This window comes from Scyliorhinus torazame, chromosome 7, assembly GCF_047496885.1.
Source record: "Scyliorhinus torazame isolate Kashiwa2021f chromosome 7, sScyTor2.1, whole genome shotgun sequence".
Taxonomy (NCBI): domain Eukaryota; kingdom Metazoa; phylum Chordata; class Chondrichthyes; order Carcharhiniformes; family Scyliorhinidae; genus Scyliorhinus; species Scyliorhinus torazame.
The window spans coordinates 100,741,433-100,767,757 of NC_092713.1; the positions used below are offsets into that span (position 1 = coordinate 100,741,433).

The 26,325-nt window shown below is 47.7% G+C and overlaps 1 protein-coding gene across 6 annotated transcripts in view; it reads right to left on the reverse strand.

Moving 5' to 3' along the window:
* efcab7 (EF-hand calcium binding domain 7) overlaps window positions 1-26,325 on the reverse strand; it is a 197,274-nt gene that overhangs the window by 137,194 nt on the left and 33,755 nt on the right. The gene's annotated exons all lie outside the window — the stretch shown is intronic.

The following is a 26,325-nucleotide window of genomic DNA, read 5'->3' on the forward strand; positions in this document are numbered from 1 at the left end:
CATTAAGCATGAATTTCAAAAAAAGGCTGACATATGGAAAGAAAGAATGCGCAATACGGGGATAAGGCGATTTCGGCGGCGTGAGAGCAGCTGGTGAGTCAGTTTCAGCGGGAGCATTGCGGAAGGAGGTTGCTGGGAGGTAAGTCAACCTTTAAAAGCACTTGTCTTTGCAGGGGCAGGCCAGTCGATTTCGGCGGGAGTGGAGCTGGCTGGTTAGTCAGTTTCAGCGGGAGCATTGCGGAAGGAGGTTGCTGGGAGGTAAGTCAACCTTTAAAAGCACTTCTCTTTGCAGGGGCAGGCCAGTCGATTTCGGCGGCGTGAGAGCAGCTGGTGAGTCAGTTTCAGCGGGAGCATTGCGGAAGGAGGTTGCTGGGAGGTAAGTCAACCTTTAAAAGCACTTCTCTTTGCAGGGGCAGGCCAGTCGATTTCGGCGGCGTGAGAGCAGCTGGTGAGTCAGTTTCAGCGGGAGCATTGCGGAAGGAGGTTGCTGGGAGGTAAGTCAAACTTTAAAAGCACTTCTCTTTGCAGGGGCAGGCCAGTCGATTTCGGCGGGAGTGGAGCTGGCTGGTTAGTCAGTTTCAGCGGGAGCATTGCGGAAGGAGGTTGCTGGGAGGTAAGTCAACCTTTAAAAGCACTTCTCTTTGCAGGGGCAGGCCAGTCGATTTCGGCGGGAGTGGAGCTGGCTGGTTAGTCAGTTTCAGCGGGAGCATTGCGGAAGGAGGTTGCTGGGAGGTAAGTCAACCTTTAAAAGCACTTCTCTTTGCAGGGGCAGGCCAGTCGATTTCGGCGGCGTGAGAGCAGCTGGTTAGTCAGTTTCAGCGGGAGCATTGCGGAAGGAGGTTGCTGGGAGGTAAGTCAACCTTTAAAAGCACTTCTCTTTGCAGGGGCAGGCCAGTCGATTTCGGCGGCGTGAGAGCAGCTGGTTAGTCAGTTTCAGCGGGAGCATTGCGGAAGGAGGTTGCTGGGAGGTAAGTCAAACTTTAAAAGCACTTCTCTTTGCAGGGGCAGGCCAGTCGATTTCGGCGGGAGTGGAGCTGGCTGGTTAGTCAGTTTCAGCGGGAGCATTGCGGAAGGAGGTTGCTGGGAGGTAAGTCAACCTTTAAAAGCACTTCTCTTGCAGGGGCAGGCCAGTCGATTTCGGCGGGAGTGGAGCTGGCTGGTTAGTCAATTTCAGCAGGAGCTGAGAATTTTTTTTATTTTAAATTAGTTTTTTTAGGCGGGATCAGGAAGTCGACCCGCGGACGTCTGGGAAGACCCTCACCAATAAATTCTGGTGGAGAGGAAACCCGAGACACTACACGTGTAGTGTCTCCCACCCGCCCTCCTCCTCTAACCTAATAATAAAACCCATTGGTCTGAGGTAAGTACCATATTTTATTATATTATTATTATTTTTTATAAAAATTTAATTTAGTTGTTAGCCAGATCTTGGTAGAAAGTTAGAGGAATGGCAGGGAAGGGAGTGCAATGTTCCTCCTGCAGGATGTTTGAGGTGAGGGATGCAGTTAGTGTCCCTGCTGATTTTACCTGCAGGAAGTGCTGCCATCTCCAGCTCCTCCAAGACCGAGTTAGGGAACTGGAGCAGGAGTTGGAAGAACTTCGGATCATTCGGGAGGCAGAAGGGGTCATAGATAGCAGCTTCAGGGAATTAGTTACACCAAAGATTGGAGATAGGTGGGTAACTGTAAGAGGGACTGGGAAAAAACAGTCAGTGCAGGGATCCCCTGCGGTCGTTCCCCTGAGAAACAAGTATACCGCTTTGGATACTTGTGGGGGGGACGACTTACCAGGGGTAAGCCATGGGGTACGGGCCTCTGGCACGGAGTCTGTCCCTGTTGCTCAGAAGGGAAGGGGGGAGAGGAGCAGAGCATTAGTAATTGGGGACTCTATAGTCAGGGGCACAGATAGGAGATTTTGTGGGAGCGTAAGAGACTCACGTTTGGTATGTTGCCTCCCAGGTGCAAGGGTACGTGATGTCTCGGATCGTGTTTTCCGGGTCCTTAGGGGGGAGGGGGAGCAGCCCCAAGTCGTGGTTCACATTGGCACCAACGACATAGGTAGGAAAGGGGACAAGGATGTCAGGCAGGCTTTCAGGGAGCTAGGATGGAAGCTCAGAACTAGAACAAACAGAGTTGTTATCTCTGGGTTGTTGCCCGTGCCACGTGATAGTGAGATGAGGAATAGGGAGAGAGAGCATTTAAACACGTGGCTACAGGGATGGTGCAGGCGGGAGGGTTTCAGATTTTTGGATAACTGGGGCTCTTTCTGGGGAAGGTGGGACCTCTACAGACAGGATGGTCTACATCTGAACCTGAGGGGCACAAATATCCTGGGGGGGAGATTTGTTAGTGCTCTTTGGGGGGGTTTAAACTAATGCAGCAGGGGCATGGGAACCTGGATTGTAGTTTTAGGGTAAGGGAGAATGAGAGTATAGCGGTCAGGAGCACAGATTTGACGTCGCAGGAGGGGGCCAGCATTCAGGTAGGTGGTTTGAAGTGTGTCTACTTCAATGCCAGGAGTATACGAAACAAGGTAGGGGAACTGGCAGCGTGGGTTGGTACCTGGGACTTCGATGTTGTGGCCATTTCGGAGACATGGATAGAGCAGGGACAGGAATGGATGTTGCAGGTTCCGGGGTTTAGGTGTTTTAGTAAGCTCAGAGAAGGAGGCAAAAGAGGGGGAGGTGTGGCGCTGCTAGTCAATAGCAGTATTACGGTGGCGGAGAGGATGCTAGATGGGGACTCTTCTTCCGAGGTAGTATTGGCTGAAGTTAGAAACAGGAAAGGAGAGGTCACCCTGTTGGGAGTTTTTTATAGGCCTCCTAATAGTTCTAGGGATGTAGAGGAAAGGATGGCGAAGATGATTCTGGATATGAGCGAAAGTAACAGGGTAGTTATTATGGGAGACTTTAACTTTCCAAATATTGACTGGAAAATATATAGTTCGAGTACAATAGATGGGTCGTTTTTTGTACAGTGTGTGCAGGAGGGTTTCCTGAAACAATATGTTGACAGGCCAACAAGAGGCGAGGCCACGTTGGATTTGGTTTTGGGTAATGAACCAGGCCAGGTGTTGGATTTGGAGGTAGGAGAGCACTTTGGGGACAGTGACCACAATTCGGTGACGTTTACGTTAATGATGGAAAGGGATAAGTATACACCGCAGGGCAAGAGTTATAGCTGGGGAAAGGGCAATTATGATGCCATTAGACGTGACTTGGGGGGGATAAGGTGGAGAAGTAGGCTGCAAGTGTTGGGCACACTGGATAAGTGGGGCTTGTTCAAGGATCAGCTACTGCGTGTTCTTGATAAGTAAGTGGAATCTCTTGTTAAGAGGAAGAAGAAGGCCTATGTGAAGATGAAGTGTGAAGTTTCGGTTGGGGCGATGGATAGTTACAAGGTAGCGAGGAAGGATCTAAAGAGAGAGCTAAGACGAGCAAGGAGGGGACATGAGAAGTATTTGGCAGGAAGGATCAAGGAAAACCCAAAAGCTTTCTATAGGTATGTCAGGAATAAGCGAATGACTAGGGAAAGAGTAGGACCAGTCAAGGACAGGGATGGGAAATTGTGTGTGGAGTCTGAAGAGATAGGCGAGATACTAAATGAATATTTTTCGTCAGTATTCACTCAGGAAAAAGATAATGTTGTGGAGGAGAATGCTGAGCCCCAGGCTAATAGAATAGATGGCATTGAGGTATGTAGGGAAGAGGTGTTAGCAATTCTGGACAGGCTGAAAATAGATAAGTCCCCGGGACCTGATGGGATTTATCCTAGGATTCTATGGGAGGCCAGGGAAGAGATTGCTGGACCTTTGGCTTTGATTTTTATGTCATCATTGGCTACAGGAATAGTGCCAGAGGACTGGAGGACAGCAAATGTGGTCCCTTTGTTCAAAAAGGGGAGCAGGGACAACCCCGGCAACTATAGACCGGTGAGCCTCACGTCTGTAGTGGGTAAAGTCTTGGAGGGGATTATAAGGGACAAGATTTATAATCATCTAGATAGGAATAATATGATCAGGGATAGTCAGCATGGCTTTGTGAAGGGTAGGTCATGCCTCACAAACCTTATTGAGTTCTTTGAGAAGGTGACTGAACAGGTAGACGAGGGTAGAGCAGTTGATGTGGTGTATATGGATTTCAGCAAAGCGTTTGATAAGGTTCCCCACGGTAGGCTATTGCAAAAAATACGGAGGCTGGGGATTGAGGGTGATTTAGAGATGTGGATCAGAAATTGGCTAGCTGAAAGAAGACAGAGGGTGGTGGTTGATGGGAAATGTTCAGAATGGAGTACAGTCACAAGTGGAGTACCACAAGGATCTGTTCTGGGGCCGTTGCTGTTTGTCATTTTTATCAATGACCTAGAGGAAGGCGCAGAAGGGTGGGTGAGTAAATTTGCAGACGATACTAAAGTTGGTGGTGTATTCGATAGTGTGGAAGGATGTAGCAGGTTACAGAGGGATATAGATAAGCTGCAGAGCTGGGCTGAGAGGTGGCAAATGGAGTTTAATGTAGAGAAGTGTGAGGTGATTCACTTTGGAAGGAATAACAGGAATGCGGAATATTTGGCTAATGGTAAAGTTCTTGAAAGTGTGGATGAGCAGAGGGATCTAGGTGTCCATGTACATAGATCCCTGAAAGTTGCCACCCAGGTTGATAGGGTTGTGAAGAAGGCCTATGGAGTGTTGGCCTTTATTGGTAGAGGGATTGAGTTCCGGAGTCGGGAGGTCATGTTGCAGCTGTACAGAACTCTGGTCCGGCCGCATTTGGAGTATTGCGTACAGTTCTGGTCACCGCATTATAGGAAGGACGTGGAGGCTTTGGAGCGGGTGCAGAGGAGATTTACCAGGATGTTGCCTGGTATGGAGGGAAAATCTTATGAGGAAAGGCTGATGGACTTGAGGTTGTTTTCGTTGGAGAGAAGAAGGTTAAGAGGAGACTTAATAGAGGCATACAAAATGATCAGGGGGTTGGATAGGGTGGACAGTGAGAGCCTTCTCCCGCGGATGGATATGGCTGGCACGAGGGGACATAACTTTAAACTGAGGGGTAATAGATATAGGACAGAGGTCAGAGGTAGGTTCTTTACGCAAAGAGTAGTGAGGCCGTGGAATGCCCTACCTGCTACAGTAGTGAACTCGCCAACATTGAGGGCATTTAAAAGTTTATTGGATAAACATATGGATGATAATGGCATAGTGTAGGTTAGATGGCTTTTGTTTCGGTGCAACATCGTGGGCCGAAGGGCCTGTACTGCGCTGTATTGTTCTATGTTCTATGTTCTAAGGCAGGGGACTGGGACTAGGTAAAATGCTCCTTCAGAGAGCCAGTGCCAAACGGCCTCCTTCGGTACTGTTAGATTTGTATTAAAGGAAACAACCTGTTGAGCAAAGAAATTCTAAACAATAAATTTATCATTTGAAATAAAGAGTAATAAAAGGTATACTCGCATGGCCCAGTTATGCCCATCTTGTTGTGGGGTATGTGAAACATTCTTTGTTCCAGTCCCACTCAGGCCCCCACCCCACAACTCTTTTTCCTTTACATTGATTAGTGTATAGATGTTGCTTCATGCTGTTTTTTGGACTTGGAAATATTTATTGATTCTGCTTCCAATTTCCATTCCTTTTTCACCTTCCCATGATCCATTTACGACACTTCCCTTCTCTTTCTTGACCTCTCTCTCTCCATTTCAAATGGTAAACTGACCACCAATACCCATTACAAGTCCACCAACTCCCACAGCTACCTCGTTGACAGCTCCTTGCACCCCGCTTCCGTAAGGACTCCGGCCCATTATCCCAGATTCTCCACCTCCGTTGCATTTGTTCTGATGATGCCAAATTGAAAAAAGGCGCTTCTGACATGTCTGCCTTTTTCCTTAACGGAGGTTTCCCCCTGCCCTCTGTGGTCAACATGGTGCTCAACTTGGTCCGACGTATTTCCCGCACCTCTGCCCTCACCCCTTCCCCTCCATCTCAGTTCCATGATAGGATCACCTTTGTCCTCACTTTTTACCCCCTCAGCCTCTGCATTCACAGGATCATCATCCGTCATTTCTGCCACTCCATCATGATACCACCACAAAACAATACCTTCCCCTCACATCCCAAATTTACATTCCACAGGGACCACTCCCTCTGGTCCAACTTTCCATCACCCCCAACTCCTTATCTTCTTCCAATGGCAGCTTACCTTTCAATTGCAGAAGCTGCAACACCTGCCCCCTTTACCTCCACCCTCCTCACCATTCAAGATCCCAAACACTCCTTTCCAGTTAAGCGACATTTCATTTTGGCTTATTGTACTCACTGCTCCCAATCCGGACTCCTCTACATTGGGGAGATTAAACATAGACTGGGAGACCACTTTGTGGAACATCTTCGCTCAGTCCACAAGCATACCAACTTTCTTGTAGCTTGCCATTTCAACTCGAGCATCTTGCTGTTATGCCCACATATCTGTCCTTGACCTGCTGCAACATTGCACTGAAGCCTAACACAAGCTGGAGGAGCAGCACCTTCCAAATAAGCACATTACAGCCTATTTGGAAGATGCTGCTCCTCCAGTTTATGTTGGCAGGGTGCTCAACTTGAGATGGGTTTAGCAATGAGCTCAACAACTTTAGACGGTGACCTTTCTCCTCCATCCTTACCGGTTCTTTGATCCAAATTTTCTTTTGTCCAGATGCAACCCCCCATCACCCTACTTCCCTCCCCCATAGGGATATGTTATTTCTCAGATTTTGTTTTCACTAAGCATTGACCTTTGTTCTCCTATTAACACATTCTGCTATTTTACCTTAATGTCACTATTTGCACCTTTCATTGGCCATCACACTACCATTTAACACTTCCTCTATCTTGTGCCCTACACAACTTTGTTGCAATTGCTCCTAGCTACCACGTATCACTGACAACCTGCTTTGCTTCCACCTGTCCCACTCATATACAGTATATAATCCATCACATTTTATATACACACACACCCACGCACACGGCCCCCCTACATGCAAAAGTTTCTCTTCTCTCTACCTCCAATCACAACCTATTTCTCTCCCATGTTTGCGACCGAAAGGCTCCAAATAGGTCCCTCAGCAGAAACCATGGAAGAGAAACAGCCAGCGATTAGAGGAAATCTTCCAATTCATAACCCAGTCTTACTGGCATTTTGATCAGAGGCTCTGGAGGCCACAGTGCGGTCCGTGGGCCACAGTGCAGTCAGTGGGCCACCATTTGGACAAGACACTGATACACTGATCAGTATATCAAGGTTTTTCCAGAAATATACTTTTAATATATTTCAGAAAATACTCCTCAATCCCGAATACACGAAACAAACTATTGCAATATCTTGTATCTTTTAGGAGGTATTGCTTTTGAACTGGAAAGCAGAGGGAGAGCCTGGGGAGGAGGGTTGGGGAGGTGGGGGGGGGGGGGGGGGGGAGGCAGGGAGCTAGGGTAGAGAGCTGAGAGGGGTGGGGAAAGAGCTGAGAGGGGAAGGGAAAGCCAGGGGAGGCGGAGAAAGTGGGGAGAGAGGTAGGGGAGGCGGAGAAAGAGGGGAGAGAGGGAGGAAGTGGGGAGAGAACCGGGAGAGGCGGGGTAAGCAGGAAGAAAGCTGGGAGGGGTGGGGAAGGCGTGGAGAGAGCTGGGGTGGGAAAAGTGGGGAGAGAGCCTTGGGGGGAGAGGGGAGAAAGTGGGGAGCAGTAATCATGTTTTTACAAAGAATCTTGTTCTGCAAGACCAGAAAGCTTTTAGGCGGCACAGGTGAAATTGACCAGATTCGGCCTGGGCTAATGCAATGTTGTTTCACCGGGGGGGGGGGAAACAAGAGTCCCTGTGGAGTTAGTGTGTTTTCAGCCTGGAGTTTAATTTGTTATCAGCTTGGGGAGATGATGTCATTGCTGGGTGGAGCTATGGTATTCATGACATTTTAGGAAAGCTTTTTGAGTTGAGTTCTTTCTGCTACCCTTTTAGACCACAAGTAGTCTTTGGCTCATAGTAGGATAGTTTAAAAAAAAGAGTAAAACTGTTTAAATAAGAGCAAACTTGTCTGAAGACCGGGGGGTGGGGTGGGGGGGGGGGGGGGTGGGGAGTTGAAATAAACCAGTTGAAACAGCTTTTTGAAGACATCTAGTCAGAGTCTGCAGGGGTTCCAACAGGAGTCAAACCTGTTCTGGAAAGAAAGTATTACTCTGTGCCATTGGGTTGTGGGATGGATTGAGAGCTGTATGTTTTTTTCCTTTCTTGTTGTTTAATTGAGAATTGGGATAGTAATTAAGGGTATTGAATTTCATGTACTGAGTAGTATTGTTTAAGAGGTAATTGTAAGCTATTTTCAGGTGTGATGTTAACGAGTTTAATCGTATATTAGTAACAACGTTTTATGATTTTATTATATACTGTTGAGGAAATTCACCCTTCTTGCAGTCTCATTGGGAGCTTCAGACGACATGGTGAGGGTTCACCTCATGGGTGAAACTTCTGTACAACGCCTGCAAGGCGAACGTTCAGCCCAACACTACCAGCTCTGAATACTTTCAGTTGCACAGAGGCACCAGTCATATCACCATGCGAGACGAGAGATGCTGGAAGGGAATCCGAAAAGGAGGCAGAGAACGCAGGGTATCACTCTATGCGGATAATTTGCTCCTCTACATCTCGGATCTGCAAAACAGCATGAACAAAATCATGAAGCTTGTGGAAGAGTTTGGGGCCTTCTCAGGCGACAAACTCAACCTGGGTGAACCGAGAGAGGGAGGGGCAGAGCTGGAGGGTCTACCATTTAAAGTAGCCCAAAACAAGTGGAATCTGACCAGTCTGGTAGAGGAAGATAAAAAGGACCTCCAAAGTTGGGATGCACTTCCGTTTTCCCTGACGGGAAGGGTGCAGATGACCAAGATGAACATACTGCCCAGGTTCCTCTTCCTGTTTATATCCATACTAATCTTCTTCCCCAAGGCCTTTTTCCAAAAAGTTGACAAAATGAATCTGCCGTTTGTGTCCGGGGGGGCTCACCTTCCTGACTTGGAAATATATATATATTTTTTTTAAAAATTTAGAGTACCTAATTCATTTTTTCCAATTAAGGGGCAATTTAGCGTGGCCAATCCATCTACCCTGCATATCTTTTGGGTTGTGGGGGTAAAACCCACGCGAACACGGGGAGAATGTGCAAACTCCACACGGACAGTGACCCAGAGCCGGGATCGAACCTGGGACCTCGGCGCTGTGAGACTGCAGCGCTAACCACTGTGCTGCCCATGAGGCAGCAGTGCTAACCACTGCACCACCGTGCTGCCCTGACTTGGAAATATATATATATCCCCATTTCTTCACTGTCACTGGGTCAAAATTTTGGAACTTCCTCCCTAACAGCACAGTGGGTGTACCCACACCACATGGGCTGCACTGGTTTAAGGTAGCTCACCACCTCCTTCTCAAAGGCAATTAGGAATGGGGGACAAATGCTGGCCTATCCAGCGAAGCCCACATCCCGTAAAAAATTAATTTAAAACAAAATCCCACAAGGCGGACTGGGCCATAAAATCCTGGCCGTAAGAATCACAGAATATTACAGCAAGGCCATTCAACCCATTGAGTCCTCGTGTCTCTTTTGTAGAGTAATCCAATTAGTTCTAATCCCTCACTATTTCCCCATATCTATATCTCTGCATCTGTATTTCTGCATTTTTTTCCTTTCAGGAATTCATCCAATTTCTTTTTTGAAAGCTACTACCCTACCAGAAAGTGCATTCTAAATCCTAACCACGTATTGCATCGTCTCATGTTCTTTTGCCAATCACTTTAAATCTATGCCTCTGGGTATTGACCCTTCAACCACTGGAAAGTTTTTCGTTAGTTAAACTATGCAAGTCCTTCATACTTTTGATTCACTCAATTAAATCTCTGCTCCAAGGAGAACAATACCTGCTTCTCCACTCTATCCACTTAATATTATTCCTGCCTGATTAAGAATAACTGGCAAAGCTCATCAGAAGATCTCATTCTCAAAGCAAGGGCATTCTGCACCATTTACGTACTGTCAGTCACATTAGATCCATCCTTTTTCACTTCTAAATGCAAGTAGATTTTATTATAGCTTTTTCGCCTTTCAATAGGTAATAATCTGTGTAAAGTAACAATGCTGCAATATAGGAAATAATCTAAAGAGAAGGATTAGAAATTAGATCGGTATTCCTCCCAATTCCCCAAAACCTGCCTACCATCTAAAAGGCACTTTTCAGCAGTGTGATAGAATACTTGCCTGGATGTGCATAGCTGCAACAACACCCGAAAAGCTTGGCAACATCCAGGACAAAGCACCCTGCTTAAGTGGCATCTCATTCAAAACCTCCAACACCAAACCAACATCAACACTGCAATAAAATTGTACATTAAGGCAGATTGGATTTGCAGGTAGTGGCGAACAACTGGCACAATCCATTGATTATATTTACACTTCCCACAGATGTCCTATGGGTTTTTGCACTGGAACGCGCAGTGATTAGAAATGCAAAACAGCATGATACCCTCTACAGAGGATCTGGCACTAAACAGGGCAAATCAATTGTACATCTCCTTGACCAATCAGATTGAAGAATTTTTACTGAGCCACGTAGAGTCCCAAATGGGGAGTGCAAGTTAGAATCCTGTAAGCTAGAATTCTATCTAAAATCACGTGCAGAAAGCAAAACAAAGAAATGGAAAGACAGCATCAAGACACAAAAAGAATAAAATGTTTCATTTAAATTTAAAAAAATCTCCAACAAGTTAAAACCTCGATAATGGAATTCCACACATTTTGTTTTATTTGTTCATGGGATGTTGGCATTTCTGGCAATGTTATTGACAACCTAAAATTGCCCTTGAAAGGTTCTTGAACCACTCCAGTCTATGTGATGTAAGTACACCGAGGGAGTGAGTTAAAGGATTTTGTAATAGTAAAGGAAAGGCTTGTGAATGATGGTGTTCCTAAGTGTCCACTGCCCTTGTTATGCTGAGTGGTACAGGCTGTATGTTTGGAAGGTATTGTCGAAGAAGCCTTTTTAGTTGCTGCAGTGCAGCTTGTAGATCATACACACAGTTGTCACCTTGTGTCACTGGTGGAGAGAGTGAATTTTTAGGGTGGCGAATGAATGAACATTGTATAACCGCAAACTCTAGCACAACATATACTAACATCCTCACTACGTTATATACGGTATTGTGGAGTCCGCTGAACTGGTAACTGTACGATTCTAACCTATTTTTGGTCACTAATTTGTGCTGAGGAGAAATCACACCACTGATGTGTACAGATACAGTTAAATCAGTCACCACTGGTTACAACTGACAGCACACTGTCTCTAGAGAAACTATCAACTTGAGCTGGCTCTTCACCAACAGAAATTTTATCATGTTTATATTTCACCAGGTCTGCCACCATTCTCTACACGAAACTACAGGATGTCGTACCACTGAGTGCTTATATTTATAGGAGTGATGTCCTGCTTTTGCACACTGGCAGGAAACCTTGCTTGCTGGAAATATATCAGAAATTTAGTTGCACGCATGAATTTCTAATCAATTGAGCACATGTTGTGCCCATGTTTCCAAAACGTATTCCCTATATTTAATTTCAATTTTCAACAAACTGCTGACTTATAAACAAAATGAGACAAGTGATCAATGGTTAGATTTAGAAATTTATAAACTGTACAAACCAGTGAACTCACTGCAGGTATGTCAACAAATAGCAACTCAATGACCTCTCTTCCCAACAGCAAAACATTGAATGTGAAGCAGGTAGCTCTACAGTATCGGTAAACACACAATTTAGCCAAACAGATTCAACGCGTGCTTCTGCACATTCTGTTTAAGCAAAATACACAAGTGCAACACCATAGAAATTAGCATAAAAGTGTCCAAAAATAATTGAAAGCATTCTAATCCTTGTTTTGTAATTGTTTTATAGTCACAGCATTTTCAGACACATCACATCTTGTATATACTTATGCAGGGCATGTGGTAGAATTAAGCAGCTGCAATGGCACACCAACAGCTTACACTTGTGTAACTTCTTTTATGTAATAATACATCCCAATGTACCTCACAGGAGGTGAAAATAATCAGTGGTGAGGGGAAACTTAAGGGCAGATAAAAGAGGTAGGTTCGGAGGAGACTTTTGAAGGAACAGAGGGCAGTAACAAGGTGAAGGCTGTGAGAATGACATTTCAGATTGGAGCTAAACATTGAGCAACTGAAGGAATGCAAAGGAGGCCAGGATTAGAAAAGGATGTGCAGGAACACAAGGGCTAAATCAGAAATAGGGAGCAGTTAAGGAGATTAGTCAATGACAAGGATTTTGAAATTGATGCAGAGAAGAGCAAGCAATTAATAACATTTTATAATGCTAAACAACAGGTAAACAGGACACAATACAGAGATGGAGTTTTAAAATGAACTACATGTCAGTAGAATACTGGTGAAAGCTGACTGTATAAGTATAAATTGGTGCTACCAAGGGGACTATTTGGACAACAAAAAGACCAGGGTCATTTTTTAGGCATGCATTATGAAAAAAATGAAAATCGCTTATTGTCACAAGTAGGCTTCAAATGAAGTTACTGTGAAAAGCCCTTAGTCGCCACATTCCGGCGCCTGTTCGGGGAAGCTGTTACGGGAATTGAACTGTGCTGCTGGCCTGCCTTGGTTTGCTTTCAAAGCCAGCGATTTAGCCCTGCGCTAAACAGCCCCCATTACATAACTGTGCAGGGTGTATGGGGAAATCATTATAGGGAATAAGTTAGTATGATGTATATCTAGCTCATGGTTCATGGTAATATTTTACAGGTAATGTTTAGTTCTGGGAAGATTAAAGTTTAACTGTAGAAAATGGGATAAATGCAATGAGAAAGCAGATTGGAGTCTAAAATGTTGAGGCTGTGTTTACTTAAAGGGTGAACAGCTAGAAAGATCCTATTTAGGTGGAAAGCTACAAATGTGATGTCTACTCTGATTGCAAAGAACTGTAGGCAATAGAGATTTTTTATTTTGGAAGGTAAAGTTAAATTAGTTCAAAAGCATTCAGTAAACCCTGAAAGGTTACATTGTGATAGAGCTTAAGATGGTTGTCTGGTTTCAATTTATCTGAGTGTTCTAAAGCAGGACAAGGGGCTTATATGAAAGGGCGCTGTTGTTGCAGTTAGGACTTGTAGAAACTCTGGGCGTCATTGGTACAGCTGTTGGTTGCAGTTTGGCCCTCATGTGGTTTGCAGATCACAGAGACGACCTAGAAGCCATTTGGTGCAGGTAGGGCTGAGGGGAAACCCCAGGAGCCATAAATATTTTGGTGCAACTGGGAGACTGGAGTTACGAGTAACCCAGGGGCAGTGCCAGCTTAGTGAAGTTAGCCATTTGCAAAAGAGTTGGCATTGTGTCGGTAACTTAAGAATGCAACTTTTTGAAACCCTTGAAATGCTTATGCAAGGGGTCAAGTATATCCACTTTGACCTGGACTAGGCTCAACAGGATGAGAATGCTACAGGATTTGGGCAGATAGTTGGTCTGCCACAGGTGCAGGGGCGATAGACTGCACCCATGTCGCTCTCTGCATCCCATGGCACCAGGGAGTCCCTTTCATCGACCAGAAGAGGTTCCACTCCCTCAATTTCCAACTGTTGTGACCACCAGATGTGGGTCATGCCCAGTGTGTCACTTTTCCAAGGAGCATGCATGACAGCTTCATCCTTGGCGAGTAGCAGATCCCTGGGATGTTTGAGGGACATCACAGGCTACAGGGATGGCTCTTTGGGGACAAGGGATATTCCCTCAGTTCATGGCTAATGACGCCAGCGTAGAGGCCACAGACCGCTATGGAGACCAGTTACAATGAGGCTCACAGTGTGACCCAATCTGTCATTGAGAAGCGCATCCGCCTGTTAAAGATGGGGTTCCACTGCCTTGACAGGTCCGATAGGGCCCTTCAGTACAGCCCGAGGGTCTCCTGCATTGCTGTGTTTCCACAACCTGGCTCCGCACTGGGGCAAGGAACTTCCTGAGGACAACCTTAAGAAGTGACATATGTTCTCAGACAAGGTGGATGTGCCTGAGGACGCCCACTGAGTCTGAGGATGGAGACCAGCTATGGGATAGGGAGTGCTTTGTCAGGAGGGCTAGAAACACCCTCATCGCCTCCTCCTTCCTGGATGAAGATTGGCACGTTGGCCTACAGCGTGACCCGCACCCCCAAGGGCATCATGACCCTTCTGCGACTAGGGGATGAAGATTAAAGCTCTCAATCATCAGGGCGCTGGGTTTGGGGATTCTTGAGTGCCTGCTGCCCAGTCAGTACAGGAGGGTGATGATTTGCACTGAGGAATGGTCTGTGATGCTCCTTATCGGAGCGAAGTCTGCACTATATTCCTCTGTCCTTTCGTTTTAGAGGGGGATTAGGGGTGAGGGTCTACGGTTCACTGAATCATGCTGCAGTCCAATCACTGCAAGTGAAACATTGCCACTATCATGTGAGTGTCGCTTTAAGAAAGGTTTAGTCTCTTATCATGTGACTTGTAGCACATTGGGCTGTGGCTGTCAGTTGAGAGGGTTTTTTTTTTGGTTTCAGTTCCAGTAAAAAGCCGATTGGTTGTGGCTAACTGCCTTGGTAACTTTAAAGATATAGTTGTTTTCCGGAAGGAGTTTGAATCTGCTGGTTGGAACTGGATCAGAATTTCAGAAAAAGGACCAGTCCCATTCAAGTGAGCATGTGAGTGCTGGGCCACGCCCTTGAAAAGGGGTTTTGGCTTAATTGGATTTTATTATTGAATTGGAACAGCTAAGGGGGAATTCATTAAGTATTTTATACATAGATTGCTGTAGCGGTAGAGTGTCTTTATGTTTGTAATTGATAAGAATTCTTGCTGTGTTTACACTTATTTTTATAGATATATATATATATAACTACATTCTTTTTTTTTTAAATAATATTTTATTGAAAATTTTTGGTCAACCAACACAGTACATTGTGCATCCTTTACACATTGTAACAATACAGATAATAATGACCTTTTTTTAAAAAATTTAAACAAAAACAACAAATAAATAAATATTAAATAACAAAAAAATAAAAACTAGCCCTAATTGGCAACTGCCTTGTCTCAGGCCACACCCCCCCCCATCCCTCCCCCCCCCCCCCCCCCCCAAGTCCTGGGCCGCTGCTGCTGCCTTCTTTGTTCTCCCCTATCTATCTTTCCGCAAGATATTCGACGAACGGTTGCCACCGCCTAGTAAACCCTTGAGCCGACCCCCTTAGGACGAACTTAATCCGCTCTAACTTTATGAACCCCGCCATATCATTTATCCAGGTCTCCACCCCCGGGGGCTTGGCTTCTTTCCACATTAGCAATATTCTGCGCCGGGCTACTAGGGACGCAAAGGCCAAAACATCGGCCTCTTTCGCCTCCTGCACTCCCGGCTCTTGTGCAACCCCAAATATAGCCAACCCCCAGCTTGGTTCGACCCGGACTCCTACTACTTTCGAAAGCACCTTTGACACCCCCATCCAAAACCCCTGTAGTGCCGGGCATGACCAAAACATATGGGTATGATTCGCTGGGCTTCTCGAGCACCTCGCACACCTATCCTCCACCCCAAAAAATTTACTGAGCCGTGTTCCAGTCATATGTGCCCTGTGTAATACCTTAAACTGAATCAGGCTTAGCCTGGCGCACGAGGACGACGAGTTTACCCTGTTTAGGGCATCTGCCCACATCCCCTCCTCAATCTCCTCCCCTAGCTCTTCTTCCCATTTCCCTTTTAGTTCGTCCATCATAGTCTCCCCTTCGTCTCTCATTTCCCTATATATATCCGACACCTTACCGTCCCCCACCCATTTCTTTGAGATGACTCTGTCCTGCACCTCTTGTGTCGGGAGCTGCGGGAATTCCCTCACCTGCTGCCTCGCAAAAGCCCTCAATTGCATGTACCTGAATGCATTCCCTTGGGGCAACCCATATTTCTCGGTCAGCGCTCCCAGACTCGCAAACTTCCCATCCACAAATAGATCTTTCAATTGCGTTATACCTGCTCTTTGCCACATTCCATATCCCCCATCCATTCCCCCCGGGGCAAACCTATGGTTGTTTCTTATCGGGGACCCCCCCAGTGCTCCGGTCTTTCCCCTATGTCGTCTCCACTGTCCCCAAATCTTCAGTGTAGCTACCACCACCGGACTCGTGGTATAGTTCCTTGGTGAGAACGGCAATGGGGCTGTCACCATAGCCTGCAGGCTGGTCCCCCTACAGGACGCCCTCTCTAATCTCTTCCACGCCGCTCCTTCCTCCTCTCCCATCCACTTACTCACCATTGAAATATTAGCGGCCCAATAATACTCACTTAGGCTCGGTAGTGCCAGCCCCCCCCTATCCCTACTACGCTGTAAGAATCCCTTCCTCACTCTCGGAGTCTTCCCGGCCCAAACAAAACCCATGATACTCTTTTCTATCCTTTTGAAAAAAGCCTTCGTGATCACCACCGGGAGACACTGAAACACAAAAAGGAATCTCGGGAGGACCACCATCTTAACTGCCTGCACCCTCCCTGCCATTGACAATGCTACCATATCCCATCTCTTGAAATCTTCCTCCATCTGTTCCACCAACCGCGTCAAATTTAGCCTGTGCAATGTGCCCCAATTCTTAGCTATCTGGATCCCCAGGTAACGAAAGTCTCTTGTTACCTTCCTCAACGGTAGGTCTTCTATTTCTCTACTCTGCTCCCCTGGATGCACCACAAACAGCTCACTCTTTCCCATGTTCAATTTATACCCTGAAAAATCCCCAAACTCCCCAAGTATCCGCATTATTTCTGGCATCCCCTCCGCTGGATCCGCCACATATAGTAGCAGATCATCCGCATATAAAGATACCCGGTGTTCTTCTCCTCCCCTAAGTATTCCCCTCCATCCCTTGGAACCTCTCAGCGCTATCGCCAGGGGCTCAATCGCCAGTGCAAACAGTAATGGGGACAGAGGACATCCCTGCCTTGTCCCTCTATGGAGCCGAAAATATGCCGATCCCCGTCCATTCGTGACCACACTCGCCACTGGGGCCCTATACAACAGCTGCACCCATCTAACATACCCCTCTCCGAGCCCAAATCTCCTCAACACCTCCCACAGATAATCCCACTCCACTCTATCAAATGCTTTCTCGGCATCCATCGCCACTACTATCTCCGTTTCACCCTCTGGTGGGGCCATCATCATTACCCCTAACAACCTCCGTATGTTCGTGTTCAGCTGTCTCCCCTTCACAAACCCAGTTTGGTCCTCATGAACCACCCCCGGGACACATTCCTCTATTCTCATTGCCATTACCTTGGCCAAGACCTTGGCATCTACATTGAGGAGGGAGATTGGTCTGTAGGACCCGCATTGTAGCGGATCCTTTTCCTTCTTTAAAAGAAGCGATATCGTTGCTTCTGACATAGTCGGGGGCAGTTGTCCCCTTTCCTTTGCCTCGTTGAAGGTCCTCGTCAGTAGCGGGGCGAGCAAGTCCAAATATTTTCTGTAAAATTCAACTGGGAATCCGTCCGGTCCCGGGGCCTTTCCCGTCTGCATGTTCCTAATTCCTTTCACCACTTCTTCTACCGTGATCTGTGCTCCCAATCCCATCCTTTCCTGCTCTTCCACCTTGGGAATTTCCAGCCGATCCAAAAACTCCATCATTCTCTCCCTCCCATCCGGGGGTTGAGCTTCATACAATTTTTTATAAAATGTCTTAAACACTTCATTCACTCTCTCCGCTCCCCGCTCCGTCTCTCCATCTTCGTCTCTCACCCCCCCCTATTTCCCTCGCTGCTCCCCTTTTCCTCAATTGGTGTGCCAGCAATCTGCTCGCCTTCTCTCCATATTCATACTGTACACCCTGCACCTTCCTCCATTGTGCCTCTGCAGTGCCTGTGGTCAGCAAGTCAAATTCCACATGCAGCCTTTGCCTTTCCCTATACAGTCCCTCCTCCGGTGCTTCCGCATACTGTCTGTCCACCCTCAAAAGTTCTTGCAACAACCGCTCCCGTTCCTTACTCTCCTGCTTCCCTTTATGTGTCCTTATTGATATCAGCTCCCCCCTAACCACCGCCTTCAACGCCTCCCAGACCACTCCCACCTGAACCTCCCCATTGTCATTGAGTTCCAAGTACTTTTCAATGCATCCCTTCACCCTTAAGCACACCCCCTCATCCGCCATTAGTCCCATATCCATTCTCCAGGGTGGACGCCCTCTTGTTTCCTCCCCTATCTCCAAGTCTACCCAGTGTGGGGCATGATCCGAAATGGCTATAGCCGTATATTCCGTTCCCCTCACCCTCGGGATCAATGCCCTACCCAACACAAAAAAGTCTATGCGTGAATAGACTTTATGGGCAAAGGAGAAAAACGAGAACTCCTTACTCCTAGGTCTACTGAATCTCCACGGGTCCACCCCTCCCATCTGCTCCATAAAATCCTTAAGCACCTTGGCTGCTGCCGGCCTCCTACCAGTCCTGGACTTCGACCTATCCAGCCTTGGTTCCAACACCGTGTTAAAGTCTCCCCCCATTATCAGCTTTCCGGTCTCTAGGTCTGGGATGCGTCCTAGCATTCGCCTCATAAAATTGGCATCGTCCCAATTCGGGGCATACACGTTTACCAACACCACCATCTCTCCCTGTAATTTGCCACTCACCATCACGTATCTGCCCCCGTTATCCGCCACTATAGTCTTTGCCTCGAACATTACCCGCTTCCCCACTAATATAGCCACCCCCCTGTTTTTCGCATCCAGCCCCGAATGGAACACCTGCCCTACCCATCCTTTGCGCAACCTAACCTGATCTATCAGTTTCAGGTGCGTTTCCTGTAACATGACCACATCTGCTTTAAGTTTCTTAAGGTGTGCGAGTACTCGTGCCCTCTTTATCGGCCCGTTAAGCCCCCTCACGTTCCACGTGATCAGCCGAGTTGGGGGGCTTCCCACCCCCCCCCCCCCTGCCGGTTAGCCATCATCTTTTTCCAGCTTCTCGCCCAGTTCCCACGCGGCTGTATTTCTCCCAGACGGTGCCCCCCCGCCCATCCTTTCCCGCACCCACTCCCCCCTTTCCCCAGCAGCAGCAACCCAGTAATTCCCCCCTCTCCCCCCCCCCCCCGCTAGACCCCCCGCTAGCGTAATTACTCCCCCCATGTTGCTCCCAGAAGTCAGCAAACTCTGGCTGACCTCGGCTTCCCCCCGTGATCACGGCTCGCCCCGTGCGGCGCCCACTCCTTCCTGCTTCTCTATTCCCGCCATAATTATCATAGCGCGGGAACCAAGCCCGCGCCTCTCCCTCGGCCCCGCCTCCCATGGCCAACGCCCCATCTCCTCTCCCTCCCCACCTCCCCCCATCATCACCTGTGGGAGAAAGAAAAGTTACGATACCGCAGGATTAATCATACAATCCCTCTTCGCCCCCCCCCCACTCGTCCCACCACTTTGTCCAAACGTTCATTTTCGTAGTCCAATCATTCCAATTTTTCTTCTACAATAAAAGTCCACGCTTCATCCGCCGTCTCAAAGTAGTGGTGCCTCCCTTGATATGTGACCCACAGTCTTGCCGGTTGCAGCATTCCAAACTTTATCTTTTTTTTGTGAAGTACCGCTTTGGCCCGATTAAAGCTCGCCCTCCTTCTCGCCACCTCCGCACTCCAATCTTGATAGACGCGGATCACCGCATTCTCCCATTTACTACACCGAGTTTTCTTCGCCCATCTAAGGACCATTTCTCTATCCTTAAAACGGAGAAATCTCACCACTATGGCTCTGGGAGCTTCTCCTGCTCTCGGTCCTCGCACCATAACTCGGTATGCTCCCTCCACCTCCAACGGACCCGTCGGGGCCTCCACTCCCATTAACGAGTGCAGCATCGTGCTCACATATGCCCCGACGTCCGCCCCCTCCACACCTTCAGGAAGGCCAAGAATCCTCAAGTTGTTCCTCCTTGCGTTATTTTCCAGTGCCTCCAACCTCTCCACAGATCGTTTCTGGTGTGCCTCCTGTATCTCCGACTTCACCACCAGGCCCTGTATGTCGTTTTCATTCTCTGCTGCTTTCGCCTTCACGACCCGAAGCTCCTGCTCCTGGGTCTTTTGTTCCTCTTTCAGCCCTTCAATCGCCTGTAATATCGGGGCCAACAACTCTTTCTTCATTTCCTTTTTTATCTCCTCCACGCAGCGTTTCAAAAACTCTTGTTGTTCAGGGCCCCATATGAAACTGCCACCTTCCGACGCCATCTTGGTTTCTGCTTGCCTTCCTTGCCGTTGTTCCAAAGGATCCGCTGCAATCCGGCCACTTTCCTCTCCTTTTTCCATCCGTGTCCAGGGGGAACACCCTTCTGGTTTACCGCACGGTGTTTTCAGCCGTTAAAATTGCCGTTGGGGCTCCTAACAAGAGCCCAAAAGTCCGTTTCACAGGGAGCTGCCGAAACGTGCGACTCAGCTGGTCATCGCCGCACCCGGAAGTTATAACTACATTCTTAGAATAAACCTTATTTTGATTAAAGTGTCTAGGAAGTCTGATGAATCGTACCTGCAGTGAAGGTTTTTGTGCACATCCTAGCCAAATTCAACAAAAAGGTTGTAGGTCAGGTGAACTTCATAATACATTTTGGAGTTTCTGGCCCATAACAAAATTGGGGGATCGTCCGGGATTAAAGGTTATCTTTCGTGATTGGGTTGGCTTAGTGAACTTAAAGATCAAGGAATAGAGCGGCCTATTGGGTATTTTTCCAAAAAATGGAATGATCTCCAGTGAAAGTATTCAATAGTTGAAAGGGAGACTTTGAGCTTGGTGCTGGCTTTGCAACACTTTAACATTTTCGTTACCAGCAATTCGTCTGAAACAATTATATATACTGGTCATAATCCATTGACGTTTTTGGAGAAATTCAAGAATAAAAATGCCAGACTGTTTCGATGGAGTTTATTATTACAGCCATTTAGTCTAAAGCTTATACATGTGGCAGGACGAAAAAACATTAGGGCTGCACGGTAGCACAGTGGTTAGCACTAGCTTCACAGCATCAAGGTCCCAGGTTCAATTCCGGCTTGGGCCACTGTCTGTGTGGAGTCTGCACGTTCTCCCAGTCTGTGTGGGTTTCCTCTGGGTGCTCCAGTTTCCTCCCAAAAGTCCCGGAAGACGTGCTGTTAGGTGAATTAGAGATTCTGAATTCTCCTCTTGTGTACCCGAACAGGCGCTGGAATGTAGCAACTAGGGGCTTTTCACAGTAACTTCATTGCAATGTTAATGTAAGCCTGCGTGTGACAATAAAGATTATTATGATAATGTGATGAAGAGAAGCAGGTTCGATGGTGAAAGACAAAGAAGTAAAATGGACTGTATTATTGTAAATGTTTGCCTGTTTTGATGTTTTAAAATATATGTACGTTTATTGTCAAATGTTCGGAATGGGCAAGTGAAAATGTGAAAAATGAAACCATCTTTGAAGTTGATGGGATTTTTTTCTTGGGGGGGGGGTGAAGGTGTCATGCCAGTGTCCCTTTAAGAAAGGTTTAGTCTCTTATCATGTGACTTGTGGCACATTGGGCTGTGGTGTCAGGTGAGAGGGGTTATGTTTTGTTTAAGTTTGATTGCTTTGGACTGCAAAAGGAGAAAGTGTTTTCCCTGTTTTTCTTCTGTTTTCATTTTAAAAGCTGTTCCAGTATAAAGCCGGTTGGTTGTGGCTATTTGCCTTGATAACTTTAAAGATATAGTTGCTTTCTGGAAGGAGTTTGAATCTGCTGGTTGAAACTGGATCAGAATTTCAGGAAAAGGATCAGTCCCATTGAAGTGAGAAGCAAGTGTGCTGGGCCACGCCCTTAAAGGGGTTTTGGCTTAATTGGATTTTGTTATTGAATTGGAACAGCTAAGGGGGAATTCATTTAAGTGTTATATACATAGATTACTGTAGCTGTGGGGTGTCTTTATGTTTGTAATTGATAACAATTCTTGCTGTGTTTATAACACACATATATATATGTTAACTAGATTCTTAGAATAAACCTTGTTTTGATTAAAGTGTCCAGGAAGTCTGATGAATCACACCTGCAGTGAAAGCCTTTGTGCTCATCCTAGCCAAATTCAACATAAAAGGTTGGAGGTCAGGTGAACTTCATAATGCACTTTGGAGTTTCTAAGCCCTGGTCCATAACACCACTCAGAGGGTCTAACCGTCTGGTGGACATGAAGGGCCATGAGAACAGCTGTTTTCCGATGGGAAACGTCATGCCACTGGGAGGTGAATTTCAGATTCTGAGACATTAAAGTGGTGAGCAACAAATATTTAATTCAATCACATGTCAAAATGACCCCCAACTACTGGCGCCTAACTTCATCCGTGCCCATACAATTCCTTAGCCTTCTAAACCCTCCCACTACATCTAGGTGAGTACATAGGATGCATATGAGAGGTGGAGACAGACTGAGATGCCCTTGGCGGGTGTTGCCTGGAGGGCTGAGACCTAGAGTGTCCTGGCTTACCTTCGGGTTGCGCCACCCTGTTCTGCCTGCTGTGCCTGAGTTGTGCCAGTATGAGGGAGATTCAGATTGGCTGGGGACTGCCAGGGTCTCCTGGGTGGAAGGCCCCAGGCTATGCACCAGTGGATCCTCCTTCTTCCAGGTGCTCATGGGCCCTTATTTACTCCATTGACAGAGGGGCAGCTGGAGTGAATGCCAGAAGCCCCAACATAATTTGGCGCTGCTAGTCCTGGAGGCATGCCACTGTCTACACCATGCAATTGAAGCCCTCAGCTATGATCCTCAGGGATTGAGCCATGCTTCGGACATCTCCCGCCATGGATATAACTTTGGGCCCCAGGCTTTCTTCTGTGGACACCACCCTTGCTGACCTGAGTGCCACACATTGCCAGCACCATCTCCTGCGACAGGCTTTGGGATTACAGGGTTGCAGTCACAGGTGTGTCGCTGACAACCCTCCTGGTATTCCCGGTTCTGTCTTTGCATTTCAACCAACTGAAGGGCAAACATGTCCAGAGGCACGGCACCTAACTGGGATACAGCCGAGTCCTGGGATCCATCAGACCTCTGACTGTCCGATCCCTGGGACGTTCCTGCCTCCACTTGATATGCATTAGAAGCCGTGGGGCGCTCACCAGATAGTTGCCCAGAGGCTTGCCTGCTAAGATCGCTCACCAAGGTGCATGCCTCTGCGCTGGTGGATGGTGCGGGTGATAGCTGTAATGCATCTTTGTGCCCTCCTCCGGCGTCCTCTCCAAGGTTGTGTTAAGAGTGGGCGGTGGGACACCGGTGGATGGGCCAGGCTGATTGGGTGATGTTCCTGCAAGGAGAGGAACAAGATATTAGTACATAGCTGGAGCAATAGTCTGGGATACACAGAACTTACTTAGGTTTGCTCATCTGGATGAACATACAGTGGCTCTTCACTTCTCTCTCATAGGCCCATCTTGCTTTCAGCACAGGCCCACTCCTGCTCCTCCCATGTGAGTTCCAGGGCTTTTTCCTTAAAAGGAATCAGGATTTTCAGCTGACTTTCCACCGCCCATCTTTGCTCAATCGTGGCGGTTGTGAGCAAGCTTATCTTGCAGGAACACAAATTAAACAATGCTAGCTGGCTGCTCGGCGGGTCAGATGTCAATGAAACCTGGCACGTGTGGGCATGGTGCGTAAGCATGGAGGGGTTCTGAAGAGGAATGCCAGGGGTGTGAGGAAGCTTGTGGGAGGTCAGATGTTGGGGCCCTGCTAGGTGGCAGCATGTGGGGTCAAGGCTACATTCAGAGGGGCGATGACCAGATGGAGTGCAGGGAGGATATAGGGAGCACTTACCCTGGCAGAACAGAGTAGGTCATTCATCCTCTTGCAGCATTACATCTCCATCCTCTTGTGGATGGTGCTGGCATTGACTGGTGCTGCCATAGTCTCCCAGGCGGGGTTTGTGATCTTGCTAGAGGGTTTCCTGCCAGCTTGAGGATAGATTGTTCCACTTCTCTCCTCTATGGCATCAAGGTGAGGGCACCCTCCATGAAGCAGGGAGCAGGTTTCTTCATTGCCAACCTCCTGGCTTGACTGTGAGCAAGTGCTGTGGAGCTGTTTAAATGCAGCATCCCTTTGATAGAACTGCTCAGATGACCCCAGGCGGGCGATGTCTAACATTTTGTGAGCACAGTACGAAGTCTTACAACACCAGGTTAAAGTCCAACAGGTTTGTTTCGATGTTACTAGCTTTCGGAGCGCTGCTCCTTCCTCAGGTGAATGAAGAGGTCTGTTCCAGAAACACATATATAGACAAATTCAAAGATGCCAAACAATGCTAGGAATGCGACCATTAGCAGGTGATTAAATCCTTACAGATCCAGAGATGGGGTAACCCCAGGTTAAAGAGGTGTGAATTGTATCAAGCCAGGACAGTTGGTAGGATTTCGCAGGCCAGATGGTGGGGGATGAATGTAATGCGACATGAATCCCAGGTCCTGGTTGAGGCCGCACTCATGTGTGCGGAACTTGGCTATAAGTTTCTGCTCGGCGATTCTGCGTTGTCACGGGTCCTGAAGGCCGCCTTGGAGAACGCTTACCCGGAGATCAGAGGCTGAATGCCCTTGACTGCTGAAGTGTTCCCCGACTGGAAGGGAACATTCCTGCCTGGTGATTGTTGCGCGATGTCCGTTCATTCGTTGTCGCAGCGTCTGCATGGTCTCGCCAATGTACCACGCTTCGGGACATCCTTTCCTGCAGCGTATGAGGGAGACAACATTGGCCGAGTCGCACGAGTATGTACCGCGTACCTGGTGGGTGGTGTTCTCACGTGTAATAGTGGTATCCATGTCGATGATCTGGCACGTCTTGCAGAGATTGCCATGACAGGGTTGTGTGGTGTTGTGGTCACTGTTCTGAAGACTGGGTAGTTTGCTGCAAACAATGGTTCGTTTGAGGTTGCGCGGTTGTTTGAAGGCAAGTAGTGGGGGTGTGGGGATGACCTTGGCAAGACGTTCATCGTCATCAATGACGTGTTGAAGGCTGTGAAGAAGATGACGTAGTTTCTCCGCTCCGGGGAAGTACTGGACGACGAAGGGTATTCTGTCGGTTGTGTCCCATTTTTGTCTTCGGAGGAGGTCAGTCCGGTTTTTCGCTGTGGCGCGTTGGAACTGTTGATCGATGAGTCGAGTGCCATATCCCGTTCGTACGAGGGCATCTTTCAACGTCTGTAGATGTCTGTTACGCTCCTCCTCGTCTGAGCAGATCCTGTGTATACGGAGCGCTTGTCCATAGGGGATGGCTTCTTTAATGTGTTTAGGGTGGAAGCTGGAGAAGTGGAGCATCATGGAGGTTATCCGTGGGTTTGCGGTAAAGCAAAGTGCTGAGGTGACCGTCCTTGATGGAGACGAGTGTGTCCAAGAATGCAACTGATTTTGGAGAGTAGTCCATGGTGAGTCTGATGGTTGGATGGAACTTATTAATGTCATTGTGTAGTCGTTTCAGTGATTCTTCGCCGTGGGTCCAAAGGAAAAAAATGTCATCGATGTATCTGGTGTATAACGTCGGTTGAAGGTCCTGTGCGGTGAGTAGGTCCTGTTCAAACTTGTGCATGAAGATGTTGGCGTATTGGGGTGCGAATTTGGTCCCCATGGCTGTTCCGTGCGTCTGGATGAAGAACTTGTTGTCGAAGGTGAAGACGTTGTGATCCAGAATGAAGCGGATGAGTTGCAGAATTGCGTCTGGAGATTGGCAGTTGTCGGTGTTGAGTACTGAGGCTGTTGCAGCAATGCCGTCGTCATGGGGGATGCTGGTGTAGAGTGCCGAGACGTCCATTGTGACGAGGAATGGTCCTGGTTCAACTTGTCCATGGGTGCTGAGTTTCTGTAGGAAGTCCGTCGTGTCACGACAGAAGCTGGGTGTACCTTGTATGATGGGTTTCAAGATGCCCTCGATGTAGCCAGAGAGGTTCTCACACAGGGTCCCATTGCCTGAAACGATAGGGCGGCCTGGTGTGTTGGCCTTATGTATTTTCGGGAGGCAGTAGAGATCTCCAATGCGGGGAGTACGTGGGATGAGAGCACGTAGGGTGCTCTGAAGATCTGGATCCAAGGTCTTGATCAGTCTGTTAAGTTGGCGGATGCGTTCCTTGGTCGGATCTGCGGGTAACTGTCTGTAGTGTTCTTGGTTGTTCAGTTGTCGGTATACTTCTTTGCAGTAGTCCGTTCTGTTCAGTACGACAGTGGCCCCCCCCTTTGTCTGCTGGTTTGATGACGATGCTGCGGTTGGTCTTGAGAGCGCAGATGGCATTGCGTTGTGCTTGGGTGACGTT